The sequence below is a fragment of the Euprymna scolopes genome, chromosome 16, assembly GCF_053919585.1.
Source record: "Euprymna scolopes isolate OS-2025 chromosome 16, ASM5391958v1, whole genome shotgun sequence".
In the NCBI taxonomy this organism is placed as follows: domain Eukaryota; kingdom Metazoa; phylum Mollusca; class Cephalopoda; order Sepiida; family Sepiolidae; genus Euprymna; species Euprymna scolopes.
The window spans coordinates 112,496,855-112,514,909 of NC_136497.1; positions in this window are offsets into that span (position 1 = coordinate 112,496,855).

Here is an 18,055-nt window from a genome sequence, read left to right on the forward strand (position 1 = left end):
AAATTTCTCATCATCTAATAATCTGGTGTTGCTACATTAAATTTCTCATCATCTAATAATCTAGTGTTGCTACATAAAATTTCTCATCAGCTAATAATCTGGTTTTGCTACATTAAATGTCTCATCATCTAATACTCTGATTTTGCTACGTTAAATTTCTCATCATCTAATAATCTGGTTTTGCTACATTAAATTTCTCATCATCTAATAATCTGATTTGCTACATTAAATTTCTCATCATCTAATAATCTTGTTTTGCTACATTTAATTTCTCATCATCTAATAATCTGGTTTTGCTACATTAAATTTCTCATCAACTAATAATCTGGTTTTGCTACATTAAATTTCTCATCATCTAATAATCTGATGTTGCTAAATTAAATTTCTCATCATCTAATAATCTGTTTTTGCTAAATTAAATTTCTCATCTAATAATCTGGTGTTGCCAAATTAAATTTCTCATCATCTAATAATCTGGTTTTGCTACATTAAATTTCTCATCATCTAATAATCTGGTTTTGCTACATTAAATTTCTCATCATCTAATAATCTGGTTTTGCTACATTAAATTTCTCATCAACTAATAATCTGGTTTTGCTACATTAAATTTCTCATCATATAATAATCTGGTTTTGCTACATTAAATTTCTCATTAACTAATAATCTGGTTTTGCTACATTAAATTTCTCATCATCTAATAATCTGGTGTTGCTACATTAAATTTCTCATCATCTAATAATCTGATTTTGCTACATTAATTTTCTCATCATCTATTAATCTGATTTTGCTACATTAAATGTCTCATCATCTAATAATCTGGTGTTGCTACATTAAATTTCTCATCATCTAATAATCTGGTGTTGCTAAATTAAATTTCTCATCATCTAATAATCTGGTTTTGCTACATGAAATTTCTCATCATCTAATAATCTGGTGTTGCTACATTAAATGTCTCATCATCTAATAATCCGGTGTTGCTACATTAAACTTCTCATCAACTAATAATCTGATTTTTCTACATTAAATGTCTCATCATCTAATAATCTGGTTTTGCTACATTAAATTTCTCATCATCTAATAATCTGGTGTTGCTACATTAAATTTCTCATCATCTAATAATCTGGTTTTGCTACATTAAATTTCTCATCATCTAATAATCTGGTTTTGCTACATTAAATTTCTCATCATCTAATAATCTGGTGTTGCTTCATTAAATGTCTCATCATCTAATAATCTGGTTTTGCTTCATTAAATGTCTCATCATCTAATAATCTGGTGTTGTTACATTAAATTTCTCATCATCTAATAATCTGGTGTTGCTACATTAAATGTCTCATCATCTAATAATCTTGTGTTGCTACATTAAATTTCTCATCAACTTATAATCTGGTGTTGCTGACCGCAAGTTTTATAAAAATTTCCTAGATATTCTTTGACATAAACAAAAGAACTCAGCAAAATGAACTAAAACCTTATAAAAATATAACAGTAGTTATTTGTTACTTACAAAAGTATGTGCACAAGTCAACCCTTCTTAATACATGGATATATGTAGAGATGGACTTATTAAGATGTGTATGACCATAGCAACGTAACTGATCTGTTTTTGCTCAGAAGAATATCACAGAAATTACATGGACCAAATTGAAGCAATGGAGAAATAAATGTTGTTGCTTTGGTGATTAAAATGAAAAGGAAAAAAGGGAAAAGGTCTGGTTGGGTTGGGTCGGGTTGGTGGTTTTACGGCATATCAACCCTTTTTGGGTTATTTAATGCCGAATCCAAAGATGTTGAAGAAAAAATTTTTAATAGAATATATTTGTTGTTTTCAAGTCGGTTTCTATTTAACCCATAGTTGGAACCCTAACAGGTACTACCAGTCTGGGTTTAGTGGACCTGGGAGCAATGGTAATTAAAGGGTGGCTCCACACTCCCCAAATCCCACAAGCTGGATATAGTTTAAGGTCATATCCAGGACCCTCATTGAGGGACTTTTACCCTCTGCAGGGGGGGGGGGCAGTTGGTGTATTCTAATGCCCCATCGACAGGGCCATGAAATGGTCTGACTAAATATTGTCATTTCAATGGTTAGCCTCAAAACAGAGAAAAGTGGACTTCAGAGGTAATTATTTATTTTATTTTTTTTTTTAAAAGGTGGTCACCATATTATCACTCGAGCATAAGAGTTTATGGATCATCAGAACAACAGTGTAGTACCATACTTTGGGGTAATTGCGCCAAAACCACGGGTAATTGCGCCAACTAAAAAAAGTGCTCTTTATATGCGTGGTTGCCAAAAGAGCACTTTTAACTAGTTGGTGCAATTACCCGAAAGTACAGTAATCATTAGTAGTGGAAATTTGATACAATTTGATTATTTAAGGGGACGGCTCAGCAAAAATTTGTTTACATTGAACTTAAAAACAATCATATAGTAGTCAGCTGAAAAGCAGGCCAGCCGAAGGGAGTTCCACAGCCGGGCAGAGCCAGAAGCTTGTCAAAGTACAGTACTTCCCTAAGACGAGAGCAATTTATTTCAATTGGAGCCAGATTGGGGCCAGGGTGTTGATAGTGGAGAGAAGCTTGGTTTTAGATGCATTAAAATTAACTAGTCACCTCTTTCCCCATTGAATCACATGCTTAAGATCAGAAGGGAGAGAATCAGAAAGATCTCAGTCATTACTGATCTTTACTGAAGTGTTGCTGTAGATGGTAGTATCGTCTGCATAGATGTCTACGAATGATCTAATTTCTGATTTCTGTCCATCTCTTATAAACCTATCAGAGAGAAATGATTTAATAACTGAAAGGACATTTTCAAGAATTCCACTGCTGGAGATTTTGTGAAGCAAACCTTCATGCTGTATCTTAGCAAAAGCCTTTAATTATATAATTTAAGCAATTACTCTAAAAACGAAGCCTCCATTGAGAGATTTACTAATCCTGTGTAATATTACAGTTAGTACATCAGCTGTAGCTCTAGCAGAACGGAAGCCATATTGCATGTCACTGAGTAGGTTATTTGTGCCGAGATGGTTAACCACTTCTTTATTTAATACATGTTCCAGCAGCTTACTCATGACACGCAGGTGACTGATTGGTCTGTACTGAGAGAGAAATGACCGATCACCTGAATTTTTAAATACGGGGCAGACTAATGATATTTTCCAGGATGTTGGGAAGCATTTCTCCTTAAGACAACGTTTAAACAGCTTTGTAAGTATAGGAGCTAGTTCTGGTTGAAGCTTTTGAAGCACTATCATTAGAATGCCGTCAGGACCAATTTCTTTACTCGACTCAAGATCTTAGATAAGCTTAGCAACATCATGCACAGATATTTGTATGTCATATTGTGTGTTTTCAGTCACAGGAGAGAATATGGGTAGGGAGTATGCTTTCCTGATTGCAAAGGGTAGAATTTGCTGCAAAATTCTTAGCAAAGAGTTTGGCTTTGTCAGATACTGACAAGATTTCCTTTTATATGAGTTACGGCCTAAATGAATCAATTCTTGACCAACCTTTCATCACATGATGTGGGATTCTACATACAAAAGAAAAGGCAACCCCGACAATTGTATTAACTTAACCAACTCTGACAGAATTAATAATCTGGTATCAGTAGAGGAAGTAAATCTAATGATTGACAAAAAAATGTTTCATTCAATCTAAAAGCAGAATCGAAATGTGGATTGCAACACTTTTGCTCATTCAATTTTGCTAGGCCTCCAAAATCAACAGAGATTAGAGCATCTTTGTAATGACCTGGTTCCTGTTGATTGCGGTGTAATGCTGGTTCTGTGCAGTTCTAGGAGGTTCACCCTCCCAGGCTTTTCCTTCTCCCTTTGAAAAGAGGTTAGTTTATTGCTGATGCACCCAGAATATCGAGAGGGCTGCCCAGGCACTTTTTGCAGGCCAGAGTGTCCCTCTCAATCCCAATTTCCGACTCTGATGCAACAGTTCTTACAGTGGGAAAGAACTAAATACTCCCCTCCCCATTATTATTTATCTTTGTTAAATATTGGTTTTCTTAATTCTGCACTTCCTTCATTTCTGGTCCTTTTCATTTTTTTCTCTCATCTTTATTTCCCTTCTATCTGTTCCCGTTTGTTTAATTTTATGTGATTAGTTTTCAATTATTTTTTGCTAACGGTATTCACTCAGTGTTGCCCAGATGGAGATATATTGCTGGTTGGAAATTTTTGTCTTGATAAAAACGATCAAATAAACTTAAAAAAAAAAAAAAACGAGGTTAAGAAATAAAAAAAAAACGAGGTTAAGAAATAAAAAAAAAAACGAGGTTAAGAAATAAAAAAAAAAACGAGGTTAAGAAATAAAAAAAAAACGAGGTTAAGAAATAAAAAAAAAAGTGGTATTAAAAATAAACTACTAACAAACAGCTGTAAAACTGCAAATGGCTTTAATGAATTGAAACAACTGAATTATATTAAATCTTAAAATGATCATTAAAAATTCAATGTTTAAATCTTTTTTAAATACATCCTTCACCGATATATTCTTTATTTAATTCTATCTTTATAGAATTAAGAAAATTTATTTAGTCTGCTTATTTATGTTCCTATATTTCAGTTATTTTATGGACTAATCTAATGATTAGTGACTCCTCAACTGAAATGGAAGAAAAATTTCAATGGTGTATTTAGATTCTTTGATAAATTTAAAACTTATTGAAGCTTATTTCAATGTTCCGTTGACATATCGATTTCTATAACATAAAAACATTGAATTTTTAAATGTATTAATGAGTCATTGCTTCTAAAAAGGCCATTTGATGATAAGAATTTGTTCATCTAGTGGCTTAGTAACAATGGCTGGGGCTGTGCAAGGTTTAGTTATTTAGAAGAACGGCTCAACAAGAAGTTGTAGTCAGTTGGGAAGCAGACCCGCGGTATTGTGTTACACAGACAAATAGTTTTTGGAAAGAAACTTTGCCCATGGTAGGATTAGTTTTAGATGCACAGAGGATGAAAGAAAATTATTGACAGTGGTTGTAGCTAGACAAGGTTTTGTTATGAAGGGACAGAACCATAAAGTGGAGCTCTGTCGAGCATCTAGCATGAAAATAATGATAGTGTAGAGAAAGACTTGTAATGTCTCTTTTGTGAGAAAGAAGACATCTCTCACTAGATTTTCAAGCCATGTTTATACTTTGTCAAGAGAGGAAAGGGCGTTTTAAGCAGTACCTCCCCAGATGTAGCAACAGTACTCTATATTTGGACGTATTTGATTTTTATACAAGTAGAGGATTGCATAAAGATTGAGATACTTTCTGGAGCAATAGAATGATGCAACTATTTTTAGATTGCTGACGTTTCCTTTTCAGTAAGCTTCTCATCTTTTTTTTTAAATCTAATTTTTTACCAGTTCTTTTTGTTCTTGTTTCATTCCAAATTTTTCTTTCTTCTTTACCTTCAACTTTTCTCTTCTCTTCAAACTCGTTATCAGAACAGGATGACATTTCACGCTAGAAACCGTGCCCAATAATGACAGTCAACAGAAGAAGCCTTTTCTAGATAACATTTTAAAAAAAAAAAACGAAGTGAAACAACAGCATAAAAATACCCAGAAAACTGGTTGAAGAAGAGGAGTAGGATGAAAAAAAAAGAAAAAAGAAAAAAGAGCATTATCGATTTTTATCAGACTCTATCAGCTGGTTATTTATCCAAGTTCCTTCTGGCATATTGTTAATTAAGTTAATGGTCTATCAATGTTGTACAATCATCCATTGCTACACTTAAAATGAACATTCAAACCATTTACTCTCCAGCCAATCAGTGCAAGTGTTTACTTATGAAGTAACAATCATAATGATAATTAATAATTATAATAATAATAATAATAATAATAATAATAATAATAATAATAATAATAATAATTGTACAAGCACGGCAATGATAAAAACAGACGATGTATTTAACCAATCCACGTGACTAACAAATGCAAGCGAGCTACAGATAAGCTGAAATAAACAAGGACAAAAAAAGAACACGACACAAGCTCAAGGGAACTGAAACTGACAGAAATCTCATAATCTGAAATCCCCCCCCCCCAAAAAAAAAACACACACACACACACACACACGTGATTGGTAATACACAAAGTGATAGTGAATAGTCAAGGAGGATGAAACGAGGCCTCCATCGAGAGATTCGCTAGCTCTGTGAGATATTATTATTAGCAATAATATCTCTTAGAGCTAGCGAATCTAGCATAACAGAAACCATGTCACTAAGTAGGTTATTTTTGCTGAGGTGAGTAACTTATTTATGACACACAGGAGACTGATTGGTCTGTACTGAGAGGGAAATGACCGATCTCCTGAATTATTAAATATGGGGCAGACTAATGAGATTTTTCAGGTTGTTGGGAAGTATTTCTCCTTAAGATAACGTTTAAACAGCTTTGTAAGTATAGGAACTAGTTCTGGTTGAAGCTTTTTCAGCACTATCATTGGAATGTCGTTAGAGCCATTTGCTTTACTGGAATTGAGATTTTTGATAAGCTTGGCAACATCATTCACAGATATTTGCATGTTGCATAGCATGTTTTCAGGCACAAGTAGAATTTTCTGCAATGTTCTTGGCAAAGAGTTTAGCTTTGTCTGTTTGTATTTGCTCATGAGATAACTAAGATCTATTGATAATCGTTGAGATAGAGGACACACTTTAGTTCAGGACCCTGTCTTTTATACATCAAAACCTATGAGTACCAAGCCTTTACTCAGCTACTTTGGACTTGACAGACTGAGCACACAACTCTCTCGCATTCTTTATTGATCTTTTACAGGGGTTTCTAAAGGCAGCTTTAATTTCAGTATATCTATTTCGTTGAAAGCAGTTAAAAAAATATGGTTTCTGTGCACAATGGCAGTCGCACAGTCTGGAGAGAACCACGGCTAGCTGTTAGGATTTTGCTGGAATTTCTTGGAGGGTATGAAGTGGTCTATAAAGAAAATTAACCATTCAGTCACGTCTGATACTATAGAGAACACATTAATGTTAAACATGCTGAGGAAGACATCAATTCTGGACAAATGCATGGAAAAGAAAAGACATGTGGAATGAATGAAAAAAATATGAAAAATAAAGAAGGAAGAGAAACTGAAATAAAAGTAGAAATGAATATAGAATTATTAAGAAATACGGAAAACACATGGCCAATATAGAATTATTAAGAAATACGGAAAACACATGGCCAATATAGAATACAGGATATAAAAAAATTACTACTCTGCATGAAAGTACAAAAACCAGATATACCAAAGTTGATGAGCAAAAGAAAAAAAACAAAACACATTAATCAAAAACAGACAAGAAGAAAGCAATCCGAAGTAACTATAAACTAATAATCTGACTATCGACCATATGGAAAATCTGAATAACACAACTTAGTAAAGATATCTAACGCTCACTTAATGGCTAGGGACTTTTCCTAGAGAAATAGAAAATATATTAGAAAGCAACAAATGATCTGTTATACACCAACTAGAAAATACTTAAGGAAATAAAATCTAGGATAAAAGCAGATAGTCATGACATAGATCAACTAGAAGAAATAATGATATAATTGTCCAAACATGGACAATTGAATGTTTAAAGATATTTATAAGAACAGACAAAATTTTCAACTTCTTTAAAAAGCTCTGGAAAAAGAAAAATGGCACTCACAGCTGGAGGACAACACCTTGTACAAATAAGAATGCAAAGAAACATTTTATAGGGAGATTACTTTTCACTACATTTCGCCACAGGTATAATGCCATTCACTGACATAGTCACGAAATGCAACACAGCATACAAAAGAAAGAAAATCACCTCATATATATGAAAGTACTTGCACAAAGCAAAACAAAAAAATACAACTTGAATCTTTAGGCAGCTTATAGGAATAGAATGTGAAATGAAAAAATGTGCACTACTTGAGATCAAAAAGGGAAAACTTGAAATAACAGAAAACATAGAACTACCCAAGCAGGAGATCATGAATGCACTTTGTAAACATGATACTTTTTTTTTATGGAAATCGCTTCAGACAAAGCTTGAAACCACTTGATGTAAGGAGTTTAAAAATATTATTCCAAGGTCAAAAAACCAGCCAAATGCTAAGTGTGAAATGAATAGATTGTTGCCAAGAAAACAATAATTCTTCACTCTTTGTCAGAAACATTGCTCATTGAATGTGAGGACTAAAGGACAAAATAAGGGAAACAGGAGTTACAAGGCTATCGAGAGTAAACTCAGGGTTCACTTCTTATTCTCTTCATAAGTAACTGTGAGTATTGAAAGTTGACCCTAATATCAAATCAAACGAAATGATGAAAAGAGAATATCTGGAAACAAGAAAGCTCATGGAAATAAAATTAGATCGTATAAGCCAAATAAAAGGTATAAACACTTAATGAAATGTTCTGGACTCTTCATAAAGTGAATAAAAAAACTTAGAAACGTGCATCAAAAAAGGAGAAAATGACTGACTTTGCAGACTTAAAGTAGTTAATCAAAAGGTAGTTTATTTTTCTAATGCTGAGTCTGATTGTTTCGTCCACAAGAAGAAGCAATCTATGCGGAAATGAAGAATTAAAAACGAGGTTATAGGCTAATAATGCAGAAGTGTATCACATGGAGCATAATTGGCGGGAGGAGACGATTAAGCATCAGACACATGATGAGTGTGAGTAAACATATTATGATTAATTAAATCCACATTTTTTTCTTTCTTATCAAAACAAAATCCACACCATTTTTTTCTTTCTTATCAAGGAGACAATTATAAGGTATGGAGAATGAAGGTAAGTATGAAAAAGCTGAAAGTAGGTAATTATTTTTTGATTATTAACGAGTGTGTTTTCTTAACTTGTGCTTTCAATGAATGAATAGAAAAAGGACTTTCACTTAAACTTGGTACCAGCAGAGAAACAGAATGGGCAAAGTGTGTGTGTGTGTGTGTGTGAGAGAGAGAGAGAGAAAGGAGACAGCGTGGGGCGAGTAACATGTGTGGAACAAAAAATAATAATTGTGAGTAGAAACAATAACTATATAAGAAGCATTTTTGTTTTTGCTTTGGTAATTGTGATAGCCAGGGTGGAAGGAAGGAAAATAATGCACCTGATGTTGTGATCATGTGCATTTTAGTGCTGGGTTTATATGCAAAGATGTAACCTCCCCTTCCCTCAACACACATACACACACGGGCTTTTGAAATCCTTTGTAACAAAAATACAAAAGACAAAAAAAAAAAAAACCTCTGAAAATGGTAACTTAAAATCGGTGACAAGATTTTTTCTATAAAAAATAATATTCCGTTCATTTAGTTGTAATACATTAGGATATATTGTTTCGTTCAAAATATAGTTCAATATTACGATTATAGTCTTTCCTCCTTTTCTTTGATGTTAACTGGAATTTCATAAGAACAGATTTTAGTGTGTGATAATTAAACAGACAATAATATTTATATAAGTTGCTTGGCTTTAGAGAAAGAGGAAAACTAGTTAGCCACCAAGACATTTTTTAGGCTAGTTGAGTTCTGGTTTACATTTGGTGAACAACTGTCGAAATGAGAAGATTGTTTCTTCATTTCTGATTGGTTAAATATGTGGTTCTACATTTTGAACTATTATCTTTTAATGTTATAAAATACAAACTCGGTGAATTATGTCAAGAATTGAAAAAAAAAAAAAATTAATTGTTAATAGCACAGCGTTTGCATCTTTATTTGGGTGAGCCATTTTGTTCCAACTAGCAAATGGTATAACATATGCCAAAGTCAAAAACTTATTAATTTTGGACAGGATACACGCAACAACAATTATCACGGATCTCATCTGATTCCAACATATTAATCATACGGCCATATGCGTTTCCATATGACATAATACTGTGTACACATGCCTGATAAACCCTCCTCTTCATCAACAGTAGTAATTCTATGCTGGTTAGTAGTGGCAGAAGTTATATGAATTTACTCCATCCATGTTATTTGGATTTTTCAGACTACTGTCATCTTGAGTATCATTTTCACAACGTTTCAGTCGATGTAACCTCCAATCTTTTTCAGGTCTATCTTATCGAACTTGGGAATCTTTCTGTCAAACTCAGGTATCTGAACGGAATTTTGAATGGAACTCTTTATTTAATTCATTTTTAACTCTTACAATTAGAGTAATATCAACAGTTCCAATGGTGTCACGGAGATAACAGAATTCAATATCTTCAAATATACTTGAAGAGCTTGAATGTATAAAGCGATAAATCCAATTTGTTTTGATTGAGGCTTAAATAATGAAATGGTGAATCAATTAAATGCAGAGTTTATCTAAGAGCTGATTTTAATTGAAAACAAAAATAATTATGTACAATGTTGAAATGCAACAGTAAAATACATTTAAAAAAAATCTACTAGGCATAAGGATGGACAATGTGGACTATATTTAGTTTTAGTTTTATTTTGTGTAAAGGGGCAAAGAAGGATGAAAACTCTTTGTAAAAAATTAGATTTGAAATATTTCAGACTTTTGCTTTCAATTTGATCTCTCAGCATTTGACACAAAATAAGCAAGATTCTCTGGATTTTCTTTTTAAGATCCCTTATGCCTTAAATTTTAGACATTTTCTAAAATCAAAATGATGTAATGTAATTTTGTTTAAAATTCGAATAAGGATTCTAGATATCTGGTTTAGTATCATTTAATCTTGGTTTTAATCTCCATAAGGGGACATAAAAATTATACAAAACAGTTCTATTTAGGGAATTAATTTTATTCATCCTGAGATGGATATTCTACTAGTTTTATTAGCTACACAAAAATATAACAGTAGATGCATTAATAGAGAAAATGGCTGCTAATAGGAAACGTTTATATGCACACAAGCTTGTTGGGAATTATACAAATTCTGATTCAGTTCACATCAGCAAAACATTTTTTTTATCAAATCAACTAAATGTTTTTTTTATATAATTTATATAATATTTTCTTATAATGTCTTCTTAATGTGTTTTTTGGATTTGCTTACTCAAGAAAATAAAAACATGTGTCAATAGTGCCGTGATTAACTCTAAACCCTAACACTGACTCTAGGGAAGCTGATGTTTGATAACATTGGATAAGTGTCTACAGCAGAAGATCGTCTCATGCTGTGTATTTCTAAGTGGATGGTTTATGAAGTTTTGCAGTTTTACTTAAGAGATTCTGATGATTAAGCAAGACGTTTTTAGTTGGGAGAATATTGGAGTATGTATCACTTTGTAGAGATAACTCACACAAGAAATAAGGGAATACAAAAAGCAGATATAAAGAATATCAAATATACAAAATTCACATAAATTTGAAAGAAAGGAAAATATTTTAAGGCAAAATCGTTGCAAGGATACAAACTTGTTTAATTTGAGAATTTGAATGTGGTGAATATGACATGTGAATGCAGCTGTCTATAAGAATACATAAGCCTTCCTGAGTAATGTAGGACGATGTATATGTGACAGTGGCATGTGACTGTGAAAAGCTTAATGGTACTCAGTGTAGAAAGTGTTCAACATAAGTCTGATCAAAAAGTAGAAGGAAGCGACGAATACTTAAATGTTCTTTGAATAGTGATGTCTCCGTTGGTGCCTGAGTAGGTGAATGTGGGTGTGTCATGCAAACTGTTTTGATACAAAGCATTGTGAGGCTCTGATATCTGACTTTATTTTTGGATTTTATCATTTTGGCAATATCTCTAACGTGGATGGGTTAGCAGTTAGATACTTTGTTTGCGAACATAGAAGGAATGGGGGATCGGCTGGCTGTCTGGTAGCTCGAATTAAATGGTGGTCGCCTGGAACTAGGCAAGCGATCTTTATCCTCGGCCCCCAAAATCAAAAGAGATTAGAGCATTCTTGTAATTATCTAGTCTCTGTTGATTACGGTATAATATTGATTCTATGCAGTTCTAGGAGGTCCACCCTCCCAGGCTTTGCCTTCTTTATTTGAGAAGGGTTAGTTTATTGCTAATCGCCTGAGGGAACCTGCCAAAAATGCTGACTAGCTGCACAGACATCTTTTGCAGAGTTAGAGGGAACCTTTTCTTGAATGCTGACTTTTTTATCACACTTTTCGACCCTGATGTCACGGTTCTTGCAGTGAGAGATAACTATATACTCCCTATACTCCTTAAGAGATAGTTGCCTATTGGTGCGCTATGGCCCCACTATGATTCCAATCACAATTGATTTTACTAATATGTAGATGTACTCTTTTTATTTACCCATTACACGGTGAACATCTGATTCTCTGCTCATCACTTAATGTGAGTTACTTAATCTTTTAAGATGCCATTTTCTGGAAAGTAGACTCTTTGTTTATTTCCTAAATATATTTGTTTATGAAAATCAGACTTTTATAGTTACTGTTAGATGTAAAATCACATTCTGCCTAAATATATTTCTATGTTTCAAGGAAGACAATTCTTTTGTATTTTCAAATTATCTGTTCTTGTTGAGAGATATTGAATCTGCCCTTGTTGAGAGATATTGAATCTGACATGGCATTATGGGATGGAATTTCAACATGGCAGTTTAATAATCCGTTGTATTGTTTTAAATAAATCGTTTGAAAATATCTTCTAAAAATCGTTTTGATCTGGGGGGTTTTCTGCAGTATTTTGTGTCATAATACTCAATCCTTATAACAGTTATGGATGGCCGAAATAAACTGCATTTCTCCATATCCCTTTGACAGTAGTTCAATTTAATAATCCTTACACACATTTAGTCATGATAATCACACTTTTATCACTATGGATGACTTAAATAATCTATTATTTTTTGTTCATGTTTTACTACACTGTGTCAGCTCAATTAGTAACCCTGTCCAGCTTTGATCAGAAAAAAGGTCCAACGTCACCCTGACTAAATTAAATATTACTAAATGATATCTAGGACTTTCATATCTGAAGAATGGTGGAACCGAAGCTTAAAAGGACTGGGCACTGACTTTACACCTCCTAAATTTTACTATGGCTTTCATCTGTATATTGCTTTTAACATGACAACTGGTAATAATACCCCCTCTCCTCTCTCTATATATCCTTTCCAAACAAATTCAGAAAAAGGTATGATGAGAACTAAAGTAGATATTTGTATTGTTTTATTAAAGGCTGCACATTTGAAGACATTTTCTTGTCACAGAATCATTTTGAATGTTCATTCTAAAATGAATGAAATGATCTTTGAAATATGAAACAAGTGTCAAGTGCAAAGAACAGAAATACTATTAAACTGTCAGGCTTTCAGAGTTGAGTTATCTTTCTGCCTTCATAAATATTTTAAGTGGTCATCTAACGATGCTGAAAGACGTTTAGCATCAACCTCGTTCCTGTTTCTATACTTGTATACATTACAATATTATATGTACCAATTCAGCATTGCTCACGCGTTTTAGTGTCACTCTTCATGAATAAATTGAGATTGAAATTGAATATAGCTTAGATAGTTTTTATGAGTACTAAATAAATAATTTGGCAGAAACTCTCATACGAATCAAGGAGACGTTCTCGACAATCACTCTAACAGATTCTAACAGATTATTTTATGATTCTAGTAGATCCATCACTTCAGGACTTATCTTTTCACTCTTTGGGAAGAATTTGGTTTATTGCTAATTGTCGAAGATACTCCTACGATTCCAACAGGGCTGCTCAGGCAGTTTTGTGGGCCAGAGTTTACTTCCTCTTATGCACTAGATTTTCAATTCCCACCTTATCAACCTTGTGTCATACTTTCCTGTGGTCAGAAAATGGTAAATAAAAAGTATAGTGTCGCAAGCATAAGGCAGTCTTGGCAAGAAGATTTCAAAAACTAAGTTTACCACACAATTAGATTTTTTATAATACAGGGTGGCTGACTGGGATAGCTTCCGTCAATTCATTCATCTATGGCTGATTGTATATTCATATCTGATCTACCTCTGCATTCCATGTTTAAAAAGGATGTGTTCTCTATAGTATCAGACCTGACCGAATGCTTAATTGTAGGCATAGACCGATTCATACCATCCAAAAAATTCCAACAAAAACCCAACAGCCAGCCATGGTTCTCCCCAGAATGTACTGCTGCCATCGTGCACAGAAATCACTTTTTCCATAGCTACCAATGTAATAGATGTACTGAGACTAAAGCTGCTTTCAGGACTGCCAGCAACCACTGTAAAAGAGTAATAAAAAATGCAAGAGAGCTATGTGCTCAGTCTGTTAAATCCAAAGTAGTAGATCAGCGGCTTGGTTCACACCAGTTTTGGCAAATAACAAATAGCATCCTGAACAGAAGCATGCATTCTATCCCAACCATTATCAATGGACCAGAGGTCATCTCGTCAGCATCAGACAAGGCCAAACTATTTGCCAAGAACTTTGCAGCTAATTCTATCCTATGCAACGAAGGCCATTAACTCCTCATATTTCCTCCTATAGCACACAACACGCTAGGTAACATACAAATATCTGTGCGTGAGGTCGCCAAGCTAATCAAAAACCTTGATTCCAGTAAAGCAACTGGCCCTGACGGCATCCCAATTATAGTGTTAAAAAAAGCTTCAACCAGAACTTGCTCCCATACTTACAAAACTGTTTAAGCGTTGTCTTAAGGAGAAGTGCTTTCCAACACCCTGGAAAACATCATCACTATGCCTTGTATTTAAGAATTCAGGTGATAAGTCATCTCCCTTTCAGTACAGACCAATCTCTCCTGTGTGTCATGAGTAAGTTGCTGGAATCCATATTAAATAGAGAAGTAGTCAACCACCTCAGCAGAAATAACCTTCTTAGTGACACGCAATATGGTTTCCATTCTGCAAAATCTACAGCAGATGTGCTAACAGTTATATCTCATAGGATTAGCGAATCTCTCGACAAAGGCTTCCTTTCTAGAGCATTAACTCTTGACATATCAAAGGCCTTCGATAAGGTTTGGCATAAGGGTCTACTTCACAAGATTCCCAGCTACGGTATAACTGGAAATGTTTTCTCAATCATTAAATCATTTCTCTCTGATAGGCTCATAAGAGTAGTGGTTGACGGACAAAAATCAGAGGCCCACAGTATTAATGCTGGAGTCCCTCAGGGGTCCATCCTGTGCCCAACTCTCTTCCTGATCTACATCAATGATCTCCCAAAACACATACTTAAATCATTCGCTGACATCTATGCTGATGACATGACCATCTACGGCAACACATCAAAGGTCGTAAATGACAAAGTTCTCTCTGGTTCTCTCTCCTCTGATCTTGAGCGCGTGGTACACTGGGGGAAGAGGTGGCTGGTTACCTTTAATGCATCTAAAACCAAGCTCCTATCTTTACATCATCAACGCTCTGATCCCCATCTGGCATCAATTGAAATGGATGGCTCTCGTCTAGGGGAGGCACCGTGTTTTGACAAGCTTCTGGGTTTGACCTTCACTCTTGATCTGAAATGGAACACGTACATCAAGTCTGTTGCCAAGGTTGCTGGAAAAATGGTAGGATCCTTCTATCGCTCCAGAAGATATCTCACTACTGATGCAATTCTCTATCTATATAAAAGCCAAGTACGTCCAAGGATTGAATACTGCTGCGATATTTGGGAAGGAGCTGCTAACAACAGCCTATCCTGCCTTGACAGAGTACAAAATAGACTTTGTGGTTTAGTTGGGGATCCTTTTTCTCTTCCCTGCAACCTCTCTCGCACAGAAGATATGTTGCGAGCCTATCTTTGTTTTATCGTTATTTCCATGGCAGGCGCCCATCTGAGCTCCAATCTCTGGTCTCCCCTAACCAATCTTTCACGTTAAACATCCGTCTAGCCGAAACCACTGTCAAAAATTTTCTACACTCTTTATCTGTGTCTAAATTAAAACATAGATTCCACGAACAAAGCGTCTTTCTTAGAACTGCACGCCTGTGGAAATCTCTACCGCTTGCCTGTTTCCCTCCTGACTTCAACATGGATGTCTTCAAGTCCAACATAAACAAATTCCTGATGAACCGCCCCTCTAAGTAATGACACTTTATCAAATCTCCAATACTAATGAATACTGCAACACTATCCCACTGATTACTGTACACAAAATAACTTTTATCCCCGAGTGGCTCCTGGGCTTTGATAAGTGGTGACCTTCATGTAAACAAAAAAAAAAAAGATTTTGGAATGAAATTTGATTTGGGCAAAATGGCAAGTGCTCCATAAGGGCTGAGAAAAAGGTCCAAACAGAAAACATACAACTTGATGAAGATACTGACATTAAGGACCTAGAAGAACAGGGAAAAAATACAAAACAGAAAAGAACGATTCAAGTCAGCATGCCAAGATGAAAGTAAAAAATTGGCAGTGAATATATATTCCGTGTAAGGAAAATCTGTGAAACAAAACTTACAAAAAAAAAAAAGAAAGATCATTGCCATTAACCAACTAACGATGTCTGTGATAATATACAGCTTTGGCATTGTTGACTGACCACAAAGGGACATAAACAGACTGGACATTATAACACAGAAAATGTTGACATTGTACAGAATAACACACAGAAACCAGTGTCTGCTTAAGCTGTATTTGCTCAGAGGAGGGGGGGTATGAGTCTCAGAGAAATTAACCATCAGTATCATGTAAGCATTGTAAGCACTGGACAATTTCTGATGATGATGATGATGAGCTACCAAAATCTAAACCTCAAAATCGTACACGAAAATCATGAAACAAGAGCTGACAGAACAATCTCCATCACCAATCTGACCAAACAATTTCGACAAGACTCTTACAAATAAGACAAAATCAGAAAACAAGTCTACTTATGAAAACACAACGCCTTAATAAGTACAGGCCCATAAGAGTCGTTAAAAATACACCAAGAATTTCCATTGTAAAAAACTGGAAGAATAGGCCAACCAACAGCATGCTAAGCATTTTTGGGGTGAATTTATTCAGGAAGGAAGATAAGGGAGACTCTATAGACTGACTAAAAAGAGTATCACTCTGGGAGAGGATTATAATCGCTGCCAAAGATCAATGCTTGATGACCAATGTGCTTAAAAAGATAAGTGGTCTCAACAATGACAACAAGTGCAGGTTCTGCCACACAAAAGTAGAAAGTGTTAGCCACCTGACATCCACCTGTAAGGTTCTGCTGGGTGACGGGTTAGGGTTAGGGTTAGGGTTAGGTGACGGCTACTATGCAATGTGACACAATGGAGTGTGTAAATATCCCCATCGGACGATCTGTAAAAAGTTGAACATCGAATGCAGCAGCATGTTATGTGAAACATGTTTACCAGAAAGAACAGTTGGAAATAAGTCATGCACCATCCACTATGACTATGCAACCTGACATAGTGATATGAGACAAAAGGGGGAAAGAAGCAACCTTAGTAGAAGTTAGTGTCTCTAATGATGCTGGGTTAAACAGAGCTGACAGGGAAAAGATAACAAAATACCAAGGCCTTATGTACGACATAAAAAGAAATTGGAATCTTAGGAAGATCTCCATCATTTCAGTAATTATCGGGACTCATGAAAAAGAATTTTAAAAACTATTTGGTAGATATACCTGGTGAACTAATTGAAAGAAAGATTACACTTCAAGGGACGGTTAGAATCTTAAAAAGATCTTTCAATTGGAACATCTCAATTATCGAGTGAATGTTTGGCATCCGGTTGAACAAAATGGTAAGAAAATTTTTTTAAATGTAAAGGAGAGTTCAAATTACTAGACACTATCCTCGAGTGTTTTTGGTTTCTCTATACAAGGATTTGTTCGCACAAAAGTATACTTCATCTTACAAGCCAACCCTGAATAACATTCAAAATAACATAGCCCCCCCCCCTCAACATGGCTCATACGATGACTGATACGTTTTTCTCTAATGATGTTACCTCAAGTGACAGAACTTAGCTGGATACTCCATTAGACCAGATAAATTCTTGTTCTGGAATCCAGTAAAATCAAGAGATCAAAAGGAAGTCATACTACAACATATTTGGATGACCGATTGGTGAGATGAAAATTAATGTTCTTCAATTCTTTACTAGCTCAA